We start from the raw sequence: 20,662 nt of genomic DNA, 5'->3' as shown, positions 1-20,662 counted from the left end.
GCTGGGATTATAGGTGTGAGCCACCGTGCCCGGTCCTGAGAGATGGTTGATTCTTGTTGAAATGCTAAGTAATAATAATAAGAATAATAAAAAACAGTACTGGCTTTCGCAATTATATGAAGTATGGGATGCTAGATTAAAGAAACCTCAACTCAGGCTGATGCAGTGGCTTATGCCTGTAGTGTCAGCACTTTGGGAGGCAGAGATGGGAGAATTGTTTTAAGTCCGGGAGTTTGAGACCACCCTTGGCAACATAGCAAGATTTCTCTACACAAATAAAAATTAATAACATGTAATTATCCAGGCATGGTGGTATGTGTCTGTAGAATCAGTTACTGCAGTTGTCGAGGTGGGCAGATCTCTTGGTGGGAGTTTTGCAACCAGCTTGGGCAACATAGCAAGGTCTCTCTCTCCACCAAAAAAAAAAAAAAAAAAATAGCCGGGAGTTGCGATGCTCACTTGTAGTCCTAGCTATGGTGAGGCTGAGGCAGGAGGATCCCCTGAGACTAGGAGATCAAGGCTGCAGTTAGCTATGAGTGCACGACTGCATTCCAGCCAGAGTGACAGAGTGAAACTCTGTCTCAAAATGCAAAGTAAAAAATCTCAAGTCGGAGCAGTTCCTTTTTGACCATGCAGCCTTTTCAACCCCATAGCTACATGACTGGGTTTGTGTTGCTGGAGATGAGGAGACCTGTGCCTAGTTGTTGCCTGTCTAATCAGTTTATTTTTAAATGTATTAGTGAAATTTATTTCATACTTTATGTCCTCATATTGTGTGGTTTTTTGAATTCTCCTTTGAATAGCTTGTAACTATTCAAACATCTTATTGGTTCCATAATTTTTTTCTAACTCACTTCTTAAAAATCAGAATTGATACTAGACTACCTACTCAGTTTTTATTAATGAGGAGATGGAGTTGTTTGCACGCTTTACCTAAGATTAGTGTCATATTAGCCAAATCAAATCAATACTTGAGCAAATGCAAAATTAGAGCTTCTTCAGCATGGAACTCTCTCATGATTCTTGAAGATGCCATTTCCTTTTTTAGTCTTTAGTAAAGAGCTGCTATCATTTCAGACCCCTTACTATTTAGGCACTTAGGAATTTTTCACTGGAATTCATGTAAAGAAAGACCATGGGCGTTTCTAATGAATTTAACATTCATCATTTAACTTCATGACTCATCCCTAGGGCTTTAGTTTTACTAATGAATTTTTCAGATACTACTCAGCTAGCAACTGAGCCTAACCAGGAACACACCCTCAACCATTTAGTGGTCTTTTTTTTTTTTCTTTCTTTATTCCTCCTGAAAGTCAGTTACTCTCAGAAGGTGGTGAAAACTTGCATGTCTTTTGTTTCTTTTCCTAGAGACAAGCTCTTGCTCTCTCACTCAGGCTGCAGTGCAGTGGCTTGATCATGCCTCACTGCAGCTGGAAACCCCTGGGCTCAAACAATCCCCCAACCTCAGCCTCCCAAATAGCTGGGACTACAGACGTTTGCCCCTATGCCCAGCTAATTTCTTTGTTTTTTATTGTTGAGATGGGATCTTGCTATGCTGCCGAGGATGGTGTCAAACTCCTGGCCTCAAGTGATCTCTCTGCCTCAGCTTCCCAAAGTGCTAGAATTGTATACAGGCCTGAGCCACCTGTGTTCCACCCCGATTTTCTTTTCTGTTTTTTTTTTGAGATGGAGTCTAGCTCAGTTGCCCAGGCTGGTGTGCAGTGGTGCCATCTCGGCTCACTGCAACCTCCACCTCCCTGTTTTAAGCAATTCCCCTGCCTGTTAATATGAAGGCCGCCATGGCTGATGCCAACCAGTTCTGTCCCTGTATGTCCAAGCACCAGACTTCCTTACTGACCCTTTGCAATTTCAGACCCTCCATCAGCCTCCTGTATCCTGCTGGAGATTTTGGAGCGTCTCAGCATCTCTGGGGCTGCTCGCATGCATCAGGGAGGGAAAGGCAACAAAGCCTACAGAGACCCTTGCAAGCATCTCAGGATCTCCCAGTGGGATCCTCTTTTCCCCAGCTCATTCCTTCAAATTCTGCTGACTCCCTTACTTCTTCCTCCAGCTCAGCACTTACCTGGAGTTGCCCCAAAGGTGACCACGGGAATTTTCACAAGGGACTTCCCCAGACTGTTCTGAGATAAAGGGGGTTAGGATTACAAAGAAGTAAACTCTAAACCCTGTTATCATGATCCCAAAGCATTTCTTAAGGGATGTACCCACAGTGGGCACTGCAGCTCATCTTATTGGGAGAAAAGGAGACCAAGGATGCTTTTTCTAGATATGTCTGCAGTGAGGGGTCTGGTTATGCAGTTTATAGTAGAGCTTAAGGAATCTGTTCCAGGACCAGGGATACTTTCTTTTAAGTGTTTCGAATTACAACCTAAACACAACACCTTTACTGATGTCTGTGAATGGTCAGGGCCCTGGCTTGGGTTCAGGTCTGCAGGGGAAAGCATGCAGGTGTCCAGGCCACGGAATAACAGAGCAGTCAAGTGTCTGTGTATTCTTAGTCAGAACATACGGAAAATGTGAAGAAACTGCGGAATCCTACTCTATCCTTTCTAGTAAGAATTGATATTAGGAAGTACAAGTCATTTGATTATGTTTTTCTTTTTAAAAAATTGTTTTGTGCAATTTGATTTTCTGTACATATATATTGATTTAAAGGAGTGAGAGACTTTCTAATTTCTAAAAAAATACACTTGGAAATTTGAGGGGATGACATTGAATCTGTAAATCAATTTATAGGGTATTGTTATCCGAAGAATATTAAGTATTTTTAAAATTATTGTAGGTATACATAAGTATGGGTTACATGGGATGTTTTGATACAGGCATACAGTGCATAATAATCACTCACATCCTGGAGGGTAGGGTATCCATCCCCTCAAACATGTGTCCTTTGTCTTAGAAACAGACCATCCTTGAACATAAGATGACTTCCAGTTATTTTCAGTTTATCTTTGATTTCTTTCAGCATTACAAATTGTGTAAAATTCCTGTACCTCTCTTAAATTTTTTCTCTTAATGTTTTTTATTGATACCATTATAAATGGAATTGTTTATTTTATTTTTAATTGTTGGTTGCTTTTATATAAACCATAATCTACTTTGGCATGCCAGTTTTCTGTCTTGTAACATGGATAAATTTGTGTATTAATTCTACTCATATTTTAGTGAATCCCTTTTTTTACAGAAAATTATTTCATTTGCAATAATGACAGTTCTATTTTTATTTTAAATCTGGACAATTTTTTTTCTGTTGTAGAATTTCCCTGGCTAATACCTCCAGTACACTGCTGAGTAGAGTGGTTAAAGTGGAAATTCTTGCCTTCTCAAACTTTCAGGTAAAGAGGCTCAAGTCTGTCACCGTTAAGTATGACGTTAGTTATAGGTTTTTCATAGATACCTCTTAGTGGGTCTCAAAATCTTAGTTTGCTGGGGGTTTTGTCAGGAATGGATGCTTGATTTTTGTAACTTTCTCTGTGCCTATTTACAGGATCATTTTTTGTTCTTTACTAGTATTGGGCATTATCTTGATTGAATTTTAGATATTAAATCACAACTGCATTTGCAAAACAATCACATTTGGTCTTGGTGTATATTCACATTTTATGTGCCTGGATTTAGCTTGCTAATGTTTTCTGAGGATGTATGTGTCTATATGAATATGGCATATTTGCCTACAGTCCTTCTATTATACTTGTGTCTGGCCTTAGTATTACAGTAATACTGGGCTCTAGAATTAATTGGAAAGTGTTTCCTCTTCTTCATTTTTTGGAAGTATTTTCTGCTGAAGAATTAGCATGAATTATTTATTGAATATTGGTAGAATGTTTTACATAGGTTATTTTGCCCTGGACTTTTCTTTGTGAAAGTATTTTAAATTAATATTTCTGCTTTACTTGAGTGACAATTCATAATACATAAATGTATATTTTATATTATACTTTTCAGTTTACTTTTATAATTTGTACATCCAAGATACTGATTTCTCGACTGGGTGCAGTGGCTCACACCTGTAATCCCAGCACTTTGGGAGGCCGAGGTGGGTGGATCACAAGGTCAGGAGATCGAGACCATCTTGGCTAACACGGTGAAACCCCGCCTCTACTAAAAATACAAAACATTAGCCAGGTGCAGTGGCAGGCACCTGTAGTCCCAGCTACAGGTGAGGCTGGGAGGCTGAGGCTGGAGAATGGCCTGAACCTGGAATGTGGAGCTTGCAGTGAGCCCAGATCGCGCCACTGCACTCCAGCCTGTGCGACAGAGCGAGACTGTCTCAAAAAAAAAAAAAAAAAAATTTCTAATTCGTAATATTCTATGAGTAATAGATTTTCTAGGCTGTTAACATGAAAAAATCAGAAATAATATAGAGTGAGGCTTCAGCCCAATCAATGAATGACCCAAAGTCTATTGTAGAATGGATCATTGAAATACAATTTTATCCTTAATGTTTACATTTATTGTGGAGGAAAATAAGGTAGTGATTCTAAAGGAAATTAGTAAAAATACCATTTAACTTTGGATTTTCTCAAGAGGGCAGACAAAGTAGACTTTCTAATTTTTATTGATAATTATATAAGACATAAACAGTTTTTAATTAGAACAAACAATATGCCATTTGAAGAATAGTATGAAGATGATAGTTTGATTAATAATTTTGATTAGTATTTGCTTACTATATACAAATATGTTGGGCAAGATTGTAAGCCATTAAACACACACATATATATATAGACATATATAATTGTTTGAAATAAGGAAACCATAGACTCATGACCAGTGAAAAACTGACATATTTTCAACCTTAGTAACTTTCAAACTATCATAAAAATTTACCATTTTGATTTATATTAACTAAATATACATAAAACTATGAAAGAACTTTATTAGAAAGTTTGACTAGTCATGGAGATCAATGTGTTTCACAATTAAAAAGTAACCAAAGACACACATTATTATCAAATACCAAACCAAAGCATTTAAGAAAAGATTAAGACTAAAAGATGCTATGGAATTTGTCACAGCAGAAATACAACAGAGCACACTTCTAGGCACTGTGATACCTTAATAGATAGTATCAATTAATGTGTAAACACAGGCCAGTGTGCTCATCATTACATGAAAAAAATTTAGAACTGGTAAACTAAGGAAGTTTGCAGGATACTGTATCAACGTAAAGAAAATCAGTTGCATTTTTATCCTCCAACAACAAATACCTGGGAAAAATCAAGAAGACAGTTACATTTACCATAACATCAAAAAGAATAAAGTATTATGTTGGTAATGGCAAAAACCACAATTACATTTGCACCAACCTAATACTTAGGAATAAATATAATAAAGAATGTAAAAGATTTGTGCAACACAAACTGTAAAATATTAATGGAGGCAATTATCGAAAAGACACATTTAAAAATACTTAGTGTTCATGGATCAGAAAAATTAATACTAAAACATTCATACTACTCAAATTGGTGTATTATTTAAAGCAGTCTCTATCCGAATTCCAATGGCATTTTCAACAAAAATTTAAAAAAATCTACAGTTTGTGTGATATTATAAAAGACTCAAAACAATTTTAAGCAAGAGGGACAAAGCTAGAAGCATTACACTGCCTGATTTCAAGCTATATAGCAAAGGTGTAGTCATCAAAACTGCAAAATATTGGCATAAACACAAACAAATAGACCACTGGAACAGAATAGGGAGCTCAGCTATATGTATCCATCTGTATACAGTCAATGAATTTTCAACAAAGGCATACAGATACACAATGGAAAAAGAGTAAACTCTTCAATAAATGGTGTCGGGAAAATGAGATATCCACATACAAAAACAAATTGCACCCAACCTTTACAGCATACATAAAATTAATTTAAAATATATTAAAGATGTAGACATTGGACTTGAAACCAAAAATCTTCTAGAAGACAACACTGAGGAAAATTCTTTGGCATTGGTCCTAGCAGTAAATTTTTGTATTTGACGCCAAAAGCACAGGAAAAAAGTGGGACTACATCAAACTAAAAAGTCTACTGCATGGTGAAAGACAGTCAGTGTCATTAAAAGGCTATTTACAGAATTGGAGAAAAATACTTGTACGCCAAATATCAGATAAAGGATTAGTATTCAAAATCTGCAAGAAACTCATGAAACTTAACCCCCCAAAATAAAAGTAACAATAAAAAGTGACACTTTTTAAAAAAAAGCAGCCAAAAACTAAATGTTATTCTTTTAAAGAAGCCATTAGTAATTATGAGAAAAATGCAAATCAAAACCACAATGAGATCTCATTCAAACAAATATTAAGGTGATATTTATCAAAAATTCAAAAGAAAGCAAATGTTGTCAAGAATGTAGAGAAAAGGGACCTTTGTACACTATCACTGGGAATGTAAATGGTAAAGCCATTATAGAAAACAGCATGGAGGTTCATCAAATAATAAAAAATAAAACCGTCATATGATTCATCAATCTCACATCTAAGTAAATATCCAAGGAACGTAAAATTGCTATATTGAAGAGATATCTTCACTCCTATGTTTATTGAAGCGTTATTAACAATAGATAAGATATGAAGACAACCTAAATGTCCATTAACACAGAAGTTAAACAGAATATTACATAGTTGAGCATGGTGGCTCAAACCTGTAATCTCAGTGCTTTGGGATGCTGAGGGAGTAGGATTACTTGAGGCCAGAAGTTCAAGATCAACTTGGGTAACATAGCAAGACCATGTCCTTACAAATTAGCTAGGCATGGTGGTGTACCCCTGTGGTCCTTGCTACTTCGGAGGCTGAGATGGGAGAATAATTTGAACCCAGAATTCAGAGGTTACTGTGAGCTATAATGACACCACTGCACTCCAGCCTGTTGTTGTATCTTAACAACAACCAAGAGGAAATTTAACATATATGTATGTGCATGTGTGCACGTGTGTATGTGTGTGTCACAGTTCAGTCCTTGAAAAAAAACTTGCCATTTGCAACCACATGGATCATCTTGAGGTCATTAGGCTAAGTGAAATAAGTCAGACACAGAAAGAAGAACACTGCATTATCTCAATTATATGTGGAGTCTGGAAAAGGGTTTGAATTATAGTTACAGACACTAGAATGCTAGTGACCAAGGGCTGTGTCTTGGGGGAATCAGATACTGATCAAATGGTACAAACCTGTTTTATAATATGAATAAGGACTGAGGACCTTATTCATGGAGGCTATAGTTAATGTATAAGTAAATTTCATTAATAAAGAAGATCTCAAGTATTTACATGTAAATTTTATTTTAAACCCATTAAAATAAGTTATAGATTAAATGTAAACTCCAAATTGACATATTATTTCCAGTCAGGGATGTTCTAATGAACAAGCATAGTATAAAAGCTAAAATTGGATATTTAGCTAAAGTGTCTTTCATAAATAAGAGTAAATTAAATTTTTTCAGAAGTAAAAACTTTGAGAGATTTGATTGCCGATAGAAAATTGTTAAGAGTATACTTCGAGAGAAACATTTTCTGCTACCAAGATAAAATGAAAATAAAAGTGTAATAGACTTGACATGGAAATGTCTACCCATGGTAGACATTGAACTAAAGAAATTATGTGGTTTTTGGATGCATCTGTTTTGAAATCAGATAAATATTAATAAAAGTGTGATTCCATGCATTTTATTAAGTAAGGTAAAAAGAATTCCAAGGCTACTTGAACAATTTATGGGATAAGACTAGTATTTAGAAATGTTTTCCATTGCTAACTTGTTAAAACTTTATAGCACTTTGCATATTTTGGAGAATGTCAGCTATCCTTTTATCAGCTAATTTGTACCAGTGGAGCAACAGTGGCATAGACATTGCCCACCAGGTTCCCCACACTCAGGATGACTGGGTTATATGTCCACAGTAGGGTTGAAGAGGATGATATGATGAGGTCCTCTCAGAACACAAAGTAGCTCACTAACAGCAGGATGGTCTGAATGGCCCTTTTCTTTGGGAAGGCTCTTGGAGAGATGCTGGTGCTGTGAAGGTGCTGGGATTGCCTCGGATGCTGGGACAAAAGGATCACCATGTGTGCGATTGAATGCAGTGTAATTTCTATAATGAAGACATCCCCGGATAATGTCAGAGTGAAAAAAGGACTTCATTAGAGAAAGTGAACAGTATTTGCTGACCTTAAGTAGACTGGTATGCATCACGTTAGAAGCCACGTGAAGAATATTACGTTACTACCGAAAGACAAATTGACCAAAAAAAAAAAAAAAAAAAAAAAAAAAAAAGACAGTGATAATGTTATTTGTGAATTTCTTTACAAAATAACATTTGTTTAAGCCTTGCCAACCAGCATTTGCTGGGGCTGATGATTCTGGCTTGGTGTACACTCGGGAGACAGGTGTTAGAGATACATAGGCCCATCCTCACTCTGCTAATGTAGAACAAGGACTTAGATTTGAACTCATTCCCTAAGTGCAGTGATTCAAGCATATCTGGAGACCAAGCATCCACTACAGTGAGGAACATGAATGAAGGCCAAGTGATAGCTGATCAGGTCATGGTACTTAGATTTGTGATCCTGAAGGAATGTGAAGATGTTGAAGAAAAGAAGGTGTTGGGTGAAAGTTCAATGGAAGCTTGGGGGAAAAACAAGGTATTTTTAAGCATAACAGAAGCAGAAAGTGTGTTAGTCTTAATAACAAAGAAAACGTATTTCGTATATCTGGGAAAAACAGTAGATCTCTCATTATCAATGTTCTTTAGTGTTCCAAATGATCACCATCCTTATTTTAATTTTACCCACTTCATGGTTAACTCTGATTATCTCATATACATTCTGGATAATGCAGCCTCCTCACTCATTTCCACATCAAATAATATACATATAAAACATCAACACATCCACAGTCATGCTGCATAGAGTGTACAATTCTGAAACTTTTGTTGTACCATCTGGGTTTCAAACATTTTAATGTCAAAGCTCATTTTTCTGTGTAGCTTCTGCCTAGTGGATTGTATATTCTCAGAACTTGTCAACAAAATATAACTCCCAATAATCCAGCCTTCAAAATTACTACAACACAATGTCACATTTCCTAATGTGTCCCTGTGGGCTCCGTATGGGTGATTTGTGGTGTTCTTTGTATATGTTCCTTAGTGGATTTTAGTTTTCAGAATTGAACTAGATCAAAATTACTTTCGGAGTCAGAAAAATCTTGCTTCTTTTAGAGAAACATAGGAGAACTGCTCTGTCCTCCAGAGGATACCTCTGTGACACAGAACATGAGATACAGGGAGGAAAATGTAGGTTGCTTATTACCTCTGCTTCCATCAATTTGTCCAGGTACATTTATTGAGAACAGAAAGATATGTTCATTCCAACCACTGTGAGTGTTGTTGTGTCTTTTAGTGAGTCTGTGCCTCTGTATTCTTAGAAAATGCCTCACATTTCCCACACCCTTAGGTTTGACAGGAAGGCTAGAGAGAATGGGAGTTGCCTATGTCCCTTCACTCACATGAAGGGCTCAAGTGGTCTGAAATTGAATATTTCTCTTCTTCCCAACTGAATACTACAGCAGTTTGGTGATGGGTATTTCCTTTACCTCAGGTCATATAAACTCTGACAAAACCCCAGTAGGTTAGGCTTTGCTAAAACAGTTTAATGATGGCAGAGCTTGGTAAGAACAGAATGCTCTGAGTGGCTTTTAGTAGGGTACATTTCCCTTCCCTATGCCAGAAAGATAAGATTTTTCTGTTTCTCCTGTGAGAATCTGGTAAGGCTTCTGAAAATAAAACTCTCAAAAGTGAGGAGGAACTAAGACTGGCCTCCATGGAGATTTTCACTCTCAAACTTGTCCACTCTCAGCTTCAGCAATTCCTCAATTACATTGTAGGTTTTCTACCATAGTACTAATCGCTACTGAAGTTTTGTCTTATGGGTTTTTCTTTTGGTGAGTTGTCATTATCTTTATTTGTATGTCTTTCTATACAGTTTGGGGGCAGATGGTTAGTTTATGACCTCATTTTTTCCTTCTATAATTTTTTTTTGAGACAGAGTCTCACTCTGTCACCCAGGCTGGCGTGCAGTGGCATGATCATGGCTCACTGCAACCTTCACCTCCCAGCATGAGAAGCAATTCTCATGCTTCAGCCTCCCGAGTAGCTGGGATTACAGGTGCCTACCACCATGCCCGGCTAAGTTTTGAATTTTTAGTAGAGATGGGGTTTTACCATGTTGGCCAGACAAGTGTCAAACACCCGACCACAGGTGATCTGCCCACCTCAGTCTCCCAAATTGCTGGGATTACAGGCATGAGCCGCTGCGCCTGGCCTTTAATTTTGTTTTTAGTTGACACAATACTTTTACGTATCGTTGGAGCATAACGTGAGCATTAGATACATGTTTACGTATGTAATAAATTATGGGATTTATCATGTCTGATATCTCATTTTATTATTTCTTTGTGGTGAGAACATTCAAAATTCTCTTTTCTAGCCATTTGAAATATTTAATACAAAATCATTCACCATAGTCACTCTACTGTGCACTTGAATATATTCCTCCTACTTAACTGTAACTTATTGCCCATTGACCATTTTCTCCTCATTTTGCACTCTTACACACCCTAATTTCTAGTAACCACCATTCTACTCTCTACTTCGATGATATCAACTTTATTAGATTCTGTATATTAGTGACAATGTGAAGTATTTATTTTTTTATGCCTGGTGTGTTTCACTTAATGTTCTCCAGGTTCATCCTGTTGCTGCAAAGGACAGAAGTTTATCTTTTTTAATGACTGAATACTATTTCATTGTGTGTGTGTGCACGTGTATATATATATATGTATATATCACATTTGTAAAATCCTTGTATCTATTGAAGAACATCAGATTATTCCATGTCTTTGCTATGGTAAATAGTACTGCAATGGACATAAGTATGCATGTGTCTTTACAGTCGAATGATTTGTATTTTTGGAGTGTATACCAAAAAATTGGATTGCTGGGTCAAATGGAAGTTTGGTTTTAAATTCTTTGAGAAATCTTCAGACTGCTTTCAGCAGTGGTTGGAAAAATTTACATTCCCACCGGCAGTGTATAAGGTTTTTCTGTTCACCACCCACCACCATCTATTATTCTTTGCCTTTTTAATATGGCTGTTGTGACTCATGTGAGATGGTATCTCGTGACTTCGATTTGCATTTTTTTAATAACTGATATTGAGTATTTTTATATGCTTGTTGGATGCATGTGTGTCTTTTGGGAAGTGTATGTTAATGTTCTTTTTTCATTTTTAAGCAAGGTTGTTTTTTGCTTGTTGAGTTACGTTCCTTTATCGATTGTAGCTATTAAACCTTTGCTGGATAAGTAAGTTTTTTCTCTCATTCTGTAGGTTGTGTGTTTACTGTTTGTAGTTTTTCTTGCTGTACAGAAGCTCTTTAGCTTAATTAGGTCTCACTTGTCAATTTTGTGATGGTGTTGTTTCAATTGCTTTTAGAGTCTTTGTCATGAATTCTTTGCCAGGGCCAATGTATAGCATGATATTTCCTAGATTTTGTTCTAGAGTTTTTTACACTTTTAAATATTACATTTAAGCCTTTAATCCATCTTGAGTTAATTTTTGTATATGGTATAATGAAGTGGTCCAGCTTCAATCATCTGCATATGACTAGCCAGTTATCCCAGCACTATTTATTGAATAGGGAGTCCTTTCCTTATTGTTTGTTATTGCTGGCTTTGTGAAAGATCAGATGGTTTTAGTTGTGTGGCTTTATTTCTGGGTTCTCTAGCCTGTTCCATTGGTCTGTATGTCTATTTTTGTACCAGTATCCATGCTCTTTTAGGTATTGTAGCCTTATAGTATAGTTTGAAATTGAGTAATATGATCACTCCAGCTTTGTTCTTTTGCATAGAAAGCTTTGAATATTCAGCCTCTTTTTTGTTTGTTTCAAATAAAATTTTTCATTTTTAAAAAATTCTGTTAAAAGTGTCGTTGGTAGTTTGATAGGAATAACACTGAATTCGAAAGTAAGTTTCTTTCGGTAGTATGTCCATTTTAGCAATATTGATCCTTCATATCCATGAGTGTGGAATGTTTTTCTGTTTGTTTTTGTCATCTCTAATTTTTTTTTAGCAGTGGTTTGTAATTCTCATTGTAGAGATCTTTCACCTCCCTGGTTAGCTGTGTTTCCAGATATTTTATTCTTTTTGTGACTCTTGTGAATATAATTGTATTTTTGATTGGATGTTGTTAGTGTATAGAAATGTTACTGATTTTCATACATCTATTTTGTATGCTGAAACTTTGCTAAAGTTCTTTATCAGATCTAGGAACCTTTGGGTAGAGACTGTGGGCTTTTCTAAGTATAGAATTATATCATTTGTGAAGTGAAATTATTTGACTTCCTCTCTTCCTGTTTTGGATGCCTTTTATTTCTTTCCCCTGCCTGATTGCTCTGGCTAGGACTTTCATTATTATATTTAATAGGAGTCGTGAGAGTAGATATTCTTGTTTTGTTCTGGTTCTCAAAAGGAATGTTTCAAGCTTTTGCCCTTTCATTGTGATGTTGACAGTGAGTTTGTTATAGATGACTGTTATTATCTTGAGGTACATATCTTTGATGCCTAGTTTTTGAGGGTGTTTAACATAAAGGGATGTTAAATTTTATTGAAAGCCTTTACTGCATTAATCTTAATAAATCTTCTGAGAGATCATGTGGTTGTTTCTTAGCTCTGTTCATGTGATGAATAACATTTAATTTTATATGTTGAAATAACCATGCATCCCAGGAATAAAGCCTATCTGATCATGGTGGATTAGCTTTTCTGGTGGGCTACTGGATTCAGTTGGCTAATTTTTTTGAGGATTTTTGCATCTATGTTCATCAGGGATATTGGCCTGATAATTCCTTTTTTATTCTGTTTCTGGTAGTTTTTGGTGTCAGGATGATACTGGCCTCATAGAATGAGTTAGGAAGAAGTCCCTCCTCCTACTTTTTTTGGAATAGTTTCAGTACAGCTAGTACCAGCTCTTCTTTATATGTCTGGTAGAATTTGGCTGTGAATCCATCTGGTCCAGGATTTTTTCTGGTAAGCTTTTTTATTATTGATTCAATTTCAGAATTCAGTATTGCTCTGTTTGTGGTTTTAATATCTTCCTGATTCAATCTTGGGAAGTTGTATGTTTCCAGGAATTTCTCCATTTCTTCTGTGTTTTCTAATTTGTGTGCATAGAAATGTTTATATTAGTTATCTAATTGTTTCATGTATTTCTGTGGCATCAGTGATAATATTTCTTTAGTCATTTTGTATTGTAGTTATGAAGATCTTTTTTTCTTTAGTTAGCAGTCTATCAATTTTCTTTCAAAAGTCATTTTAATTGGATTTTTGTACAGTTTTAAAAAAAATCTCCATTTAGTTCAGTTTTAATATTTCTTGGCTTCTATCTTTGGGGTTGATTTGCTCTTACGTTTCTGGTTCCTCTATATATCACCAGGTGCAATGGCTCATGCCTATAATCCCAGCACTTTGGGAGGCCAAGGCGGGTGGATCACCTGAGGTCAGGAGTTTGAGACCAGCCTGACCAATATGATGAAACCTTGTGTGTCTCTCCTAAAAATACAAACATTAACTGGGCATGGTGGCACAAGCCTGTAGTCTCAGCTACTCAGGAGGCTGTGACAGGAGAATTGCTTAAATTTGGGAGACAGAGGTTACAGTGAGCTGAGATTGCACTACTGCACTCCAGCCTGGGTAGCAGAGACTCTGTCACAAAAATAAATATATAAATACAATAAAATAAAAATATACAATGTTAGCTTGTTAATTTTATATCTTTCTAACTTTTTAATGTGGATGTTTAGCGCTATAAACATTCTCTTTGACACTTTTTTTTTTTTAGCAGTTTCCAAGTGATTTAGGTATGTTGTATATTTGTCTGTATTAGTTTCACTTAATTTCTTGATTTTAGCCTTAATTTTATTCTTTACCCAAAAGTCATCCAGAAGCAGCTTATTTAGTTTTGATTAAATTTTTATGGTTTTGAGAGATCTTCTTGGTATTGATTTCTATTTTTATTGCACCATATTCTGATAGTGTAGTTGGTATGATTTTGATTCTTTAGAATATGTTGAGAATTACCTTATGGCCAAGTATGTGGTGGTCAGTTGTAGAGTTTGTGTGATGTGCAGATAGTGTATTCTGTTTTTGCTGGATGGAGTGTTCTGCAGATGAGTGTTAGGTCCATTTGGTTAAGTGTCAAGTTTAAATCCTAAATATTTTTGTGAGTATTCTGCCTTGGTGAACTGTCTGGTACTTTCAGTGGGATTTTAAAGTCTCACAGTATTATTGTGTGGTTATCTAAGTCTCTTCATAAGTCTCTAGGAACTTGTTTTATGAATCTGGATGTTGCAGTATTGGGTGCAGATACATACATATATATATATATATATATATATATATGCGTGTGTGTGTGTGTATGTGTATATATACAAATTTATGCATATATATATTTAGGATAGCTAAGTCTTCTCATTGAATCAAACCCCTTATTATTATGAAATGCCCTTCTTTGTCTTTTTTGATCATTGTTAGTTTAAAGTCTGTTTTGTCTGAAATAAGAGTAGTAACTCCTCCTCTTTTTTTTTTCTATTTGCGTGGTAGATCTTTCTCCATCTCTTTTCTTTGAGCCTATGCATTTCCTTGCATGTGAGATGGGTCTCTGGAAGACAGCATGCAGTTGGGTCTTGGTTCTTCATTTAACTTGTTGCTCTGTGCCTTTTCAATGGGGCATTTGCCCATTCTTTTTCAAGGTTAATACTGATATGTGCAGATTTGATCTTGACATTGTGTTGTTAGCTGTTTGTAACGTAAACTTGATTGTTTATTTACATTATAGTGTAAATAGCCCATGTACTTAAGTGTGTGTGTTTTTTTTGTTTTTGTTTTTTTGTTTTTTGATACGGAGTTTCACTCTTGTTGTACAGGTTGGAGTGCAGTGGCGTGATCTCGGCTCACTATAACCTCCACCTCCTGGGTTCAAGTGATTCTCCTGCCTCAGCCTCCTGAGTAGCTGGGATTGCAGGTGTGCACCACCACACCCTGCTAATTTTTGTATGTTTTTAGTAGAGACGGGGTTTCACCATGTTGCCCAGGCCCTTAGTTGTGGGTTTTTTTTTTTTTTTTTGGTGGCCAGTAGTAGTTCTTCATTTCCATGTTTAATACACCCTTAAGAATCTCTGTTATTTATTTATTTATTTATTTATTTTTGAGAGGGAGTCTCTCTCTGTTGCTAGGCTGGAGTGCATTGGCACCGTCTCAGCTAATAACTGCAACCTTCGCCTCCCAGGTTCAAGTGATTCTTCTGCCACAGCCTTCTGAGTAGCTGGGACTATAGGTGCATGCCATCACGCCCAGCTATTTTTTTTTTTTTTGTATTTTTAATATAGATGGGGTTTCACCATGTTGGCCAGGATGGTCTTGATCTCTTGACCTCATGATCTGCCTGCCTCAGCATCCTAAAGTGCTGAGAATACAGGGGCGAGCCACCATACCTGACAAATAATCTCTTTTAAGGCAGGATAATGTAATGAATTCCCTTAGCATTTGCTTGAAAGGATCTTTTCTCCTTTGTTTATGAAGCTTAGTTTGGTGTGATTAGATTCTTGGTTGGAGTTTATTTTCTTTGAGAATGCTGAATATAGGCCCCCAAATTGTTTTTGTCTTGCATGGTTTTTTTTTTTTTTTTTTTTTTTTTGAGATGAAGTCTTGCTCTGTCGCCTGGGTTGGAGTTCAGTGGCACGATCTCGGCTCACTGCAAGCTCTGCTTCCCAGTTTCACGCCATTCTCCTGCCTCAGCCTCCTGAGTAGCTGGGACTACAGGTGCCTGCTATCATGCCCGGCTAATTTTTTGCATTTTTAGTAGAGACAGGGTTTCACCGTGTTAACTAGGATGGTCTCGATCTCCTGGACCTTGTGATCTGCCCACCTTGGCCTCCCAAAGTGCTGGGATTATAGGCATGAGCCACCGTGCCTGCCCTTGTGTTGCATGTATTTTTTCTGGAAGGTCTGTTGCTAGCCTGATGGGGTTTCCTTTATAAATGACCTGCCCCTTCTCTCTAGTTGCCTTTAATATTTTTTTCTTTCACATTGACCTTGGAGAATCTAACGACTGCATGTCTTGGGGATGGTTATCTTGTATGCTATATCCTGGGGGTTCCCTGAATTCTCTGAATTTGAATTTTAACCTCTCATGGAAGGTTAAGAAAATTCTCATGGACAATATCCTCAAAAATGTTTTCTAAGTTTCTTGTTCTCTCTCCCTTTCTTTTAGAGATGCCAGTGAGTTGTAGATTTTGTGTCTTCACATATTCCCATATTTATTAAAGGTTTTGTTCATTTAAAAAATACGTTTTTCAGTTATTTTTGTCTGAATTAATTCAAAGAATTGGTGTTTGAGCTCTGAAATTCTTCCCTCAGCTTGATGTAGTCAGTTGTTAATATTAATGATTGTACTACAAAATATTCTTTTGAGTTTTTCAGCTTTTATCTCTCATCTCTTGAATAGTTTCACTGAATTTTTTAGATTCCTTGAAATGGGTTTCAGCTTTCTCCTGATTCTTGATGATCTTCATTGGCATCCAGATTCCGAATTCTCTGTCATTTCAGCGATTTTATTCTGATTAAGAACTATTGTTTGGGAGCTAGTGTGGTCATTTGGAGACACTCTGACTTTTAGCATTGCCAGAGTTGCATTGTGCTGGTTTCTTTTCATTCGTGTAGGCTGGTGTTTCTTTAACTGTGTTGTAATTTCAGTACAGTCAGCTTGTTTTACTCCTTGATGTTTTCAGAGGGCCCAAGACTTTGCAAAGTGTCTTTGAGGCTGAATTCTTGTCTTTCATTTCACAGGGGGACATATTAGCAAAGTATTATTGGTGTTAATGTTTGAGCTGCAATTGAGTAGATGGCACATAAGTGTAATGGCCAGCGGATAGGCTCTTGGCAACACTGGTCCTCTGTATTTTCTTGTGTTTGCAGCCATTCCCCCTTTCAGTGCTGTGAGAGTGGGGGCTCCTCCTCCACTTGAGTACTAGCCACAGGTCTTGGCTTGGCACTCCCAGGCTGGCATCATAGCCCTGGGGTTAACTCAAGTTTTTTATTCCCTCCCCAGCTTGGGAGCAGCAGGGATGGGGACCTTGGCCTTGGCAATGGCAGAAGGCCTTTCACTTGTTTCTTGGGGTACCACCTCAGAGATATGCAGACCTGCTGCCAATCAGATTGATCAGTCAGGTATGGAGCAGCTACGTTGTGGGCCCACGCTGGGACCCCTGCCTGGTAAAGAGCAGGGGATTTGGGGCCAATAGGGAAGAGAGACTGGGCTCTCCTCCATCTGTTGGCTGTGGCCTGCTAGAGGCATGAGCAAAACACTCAGGCTGTTTGTTTCTTCCCCAGCCTGAGGGCAGCAAGGGCAGGATCACTGCAGCAGTAATGGCAGAAGGGTTGTCAGTTGCCTCCGGGAACTCCACCCCAGAGAGGCACAGAGCCTCTGTCAGTGAGAATGTTCAGCCAAGGGTGAGGTGGCTGCACTGTGGGCTTAAGCGCAGGGTTCCACCTGGTGAAGAGAAGGGAGCCAGAAGCCCACAGAGAAGAAAGACTGGGCTTCTCTCCATCTTGTGGTTGTGGCATGCTGGAAGTGCTAGCAAAGCAATCAGGGTCTTCATTCTTTTCCCAGACCAAGGCCAGCAATGGTGGTACTGCTACAGTGGCAATGGCGGGGAGCCTATGGGTTGCCTCTGAAAGCTCCATTGCGGAGAGGTGCAGAGATGGTCACTGACTGAAGTAACCCATGGGAGTAGTCGGGGGCAGAATGGCTGTGCTGGGGGCCCACGTCAGGAGACTCTATACAGTGAAGAGTAGCAGGGAAGGGGACCCACGTGGAAAACAGTTCGTCTACTTTTTCTGTAAGGCAACTGTGGTATGCTGGAAGCCTATAGTAGTTCTTGGGCTCTTTAGTTCTTCCCTAGCCTACGAGAAGTAGAGCCTGGGGCCATGGCAATTGCAGAAACAGCAGGCTTGTCAGTTACCTCTGGGAGCTCTGTCTGCAGAGTTGCAACCAGCCTGAGTGCTTAAGTAGGGGTTAAGTGGCTGCGCTGGGACCCAGGCCAGAGGGCATTTCTAGGCGAGGTATAGTGGAAGTGGGGCCTCTATAGGAGATGGAGACAGGAGGTGAGTCTGCTCCTCAGCATTGTAGGTATGGCCCCTATCCTGGGGGCATGTGAGAGAGCCTGTCCTTCCCTAGTGGCAGAGCTTTAGCAACTGGCACTGTTGTGGTCAGGAGTCCAAGGCCCTTAGGATTCCATGTGGCCCTGACTGGAGGGTCTGCCCAGACTCCATGCAGCTCTCTGTGTCAGTTGGGGAGCCCTGTGGGGAAGGTGTTGGGGGATTTTCTGGGCCCAGGATTTCAAAGATCGATGGCAGAAGGCTGAGTCACCAGCAGCTCTTGCTTACTCACCATTTTCCTGCAGTGGAGAGCCTCTCTTAGCTCAACACCAATTCTGGCTGGGTGGCTTTCCTGTTTCACTCCTCTCTGCTCTTTGTGGGTCACATTTCTTCCTTGATAAATTCTCCATTTTAAAACTTTACATACATTTATGGAATCCAATTGCAATTTTGTTACATGCATGGATTGCATAGTGCTATCAAGGTTCATCTATAGCATTATCAGAATTTTATTTTTTAAAAAAGATTTATAGAGATGAAGTTTTGCTATGTTGCCTAGGCTGGTCTCGAACTCGTGGGCTCAAGCTATCTGCCTGCCTTGGCCTCCCAAGGTGCTAGGATTAAAGGTGTAAGCCACCGAACCTGGCCAGAATTGTTTTTTCTTCATACAGCTGAATAATATTCTGTGTACGTGTATATCACGTTTTGCTTATCCATTCCCCTATTTATGGGCATTAGGGTTGGTTGTACCTTTTTCACCATTGTGAATAATGTTGCTGTGAACACAAGTGTACGAATACCTGTTTGAGTCCTTGCTCTCAGTTCTTTTGAGTATATACACTGAAAGGGAGTTGTTGGATCATATGATAATTCTATGCTTAATATTTTAAGGAACTGCCAAACCATTTTCCACAGGGGCTGCACCATTTTACATTCCAAAAAGCAATGCATAAAGGTTCCAGGTTTTTGATATCCTTGCTGACAGTTAGTATTTCCTGTTGATGTGTTATATATTTATAGTGTTTGAAATTCATTTGAGGGTCTTTGCTGTTAACAAAATGTTACAGGTTTTTTTCAAAGAGAACAATATGCTGTGTTATAAAGAATCTCACATGTTACTTGATGCCTGTGATCTATTTTTTTTTAGTAAAAAGAGGAACTTATCTCCACCCAGCCTCAGTCCACTGCACCCGCTCTTTGCTGTGTCAGGATATGCGGGGGAGAAAAGGAGCTTGGCAGCTCTGTCCTGTGTTGAGCTGTGGTAGCCCATCACTGGGTTGTAAAGCACCTCTCCTCCTCCTCCTCCTTGGGAGAAATTTCACTGATTGACTCAGCCATCTGGATTTATTTTGGGTGTAATGTTGATGTAATTTTATTGAAATAACACTAGATAGAAAGTTAGGGGATGGATTCTCTAGCTGATGAGAGTTTTGGGCAAATCAAGTACATAATTTCTGAGCCTTATTTTTTCTCTTAGGCAAGAAAACTATAAATTAGGCAGCCCATGGGAGACCCTCGAAGCCCTGAATGTGGGTGTAGGACACCAGATTTCTACCACTCACTTTCTGATTACTTCCCTTGCACAAAGATCATGGCCCAAGTAGCAGTGTCCACCCTGCCTGTTGAAGTGAGAAGTCTTCAAAGAGCAGGATGGTGGTGACATTCCTCGTGTCAGCTCTTGAGTCCATGGCGAGACCTTCTATTCTGACATTCCATAGTTGGGTAGGACTGGGCTGTAGATGAAGTTGATTTGTTTTTGTAGAATATATAATTTTATGTTTTTTTAGTTTTAAGGAATAGTTTTTTTCTTGAATAGTAGTTATAGATTTAAGCCTTTCAAATCACATTTTATGACCATAATTCAAAATGTTTATTTTTTATTTTATTCATTTATTTAGAGATGGAGTCACGCTCTGTTGCCAGGCTGGAGTGCAGTGACGCGATCTTGGCTCACGGCAACCTCCGACTCCCTGGTTCAAGCAATTCCCCTGCCTCAGCCTCCCAAGTAGCTGGGATTACAGGCACATACCACCACGCCCAGCTAATTTTTGTATTTTTAGTAGAGACAGGGGCTTCACCATGTTGGCCCGGAGGATCTCCATCTCCTGACCTAGTGATCCACCCACCTCAGCCTCTCAAAAGTGCTGGGATTACAGGTGTGAGCCACCACAGCTGGCCCAGGTTATTTAATTTTTACATTTAGTCTCAAATATTTTTCTATGACGATTTTAGGCAATCATTTGTTTTGCAACTGTTAACTTTGAAATTATGTATAATATTTTTGGTTACTCGGAATGAGTTTGTATACTAGAGAATGATGCTGAAGTTTTATTGTATCTATATGTAAAAGATTCCCAGAATTTGAGGCCATCAGGGCATCTTTACTCTTGTATATCTGTGTTTTCTTCTGCTTACACATTCACTATTGCATTAACCACC

The 20,662-nt window shown here is 38.2% G+C and overlaps 1 pseudogene; it reads left to right on the top strand.

Moving 5' to 3' along the window:
* Positions 1–20,662, top strand: part of LOC135964888 (general transcription factor II-I-like) — a 40,015-nt pseudogene that overhangs the window by 3,682 nt on the left and 15,671 nt on the right.

The sequence above is a fragment of the Macaca fascicularis genome, chromosome 9, assembly GCF_037993035.2.
Source record: "Macaca fascicularis isolate 582-1 chromosome 9, T2T-MFA8v1.1".
Lineage (NCBI taxonomy): Eukaryota > Metazoa > Chordata > Mammalia > Primates > Cercopithecidae > Macaca > Macaca fascicularis.
This window is presented reverse-complemented; position numbering and strand designations above follow the sequence as displayed.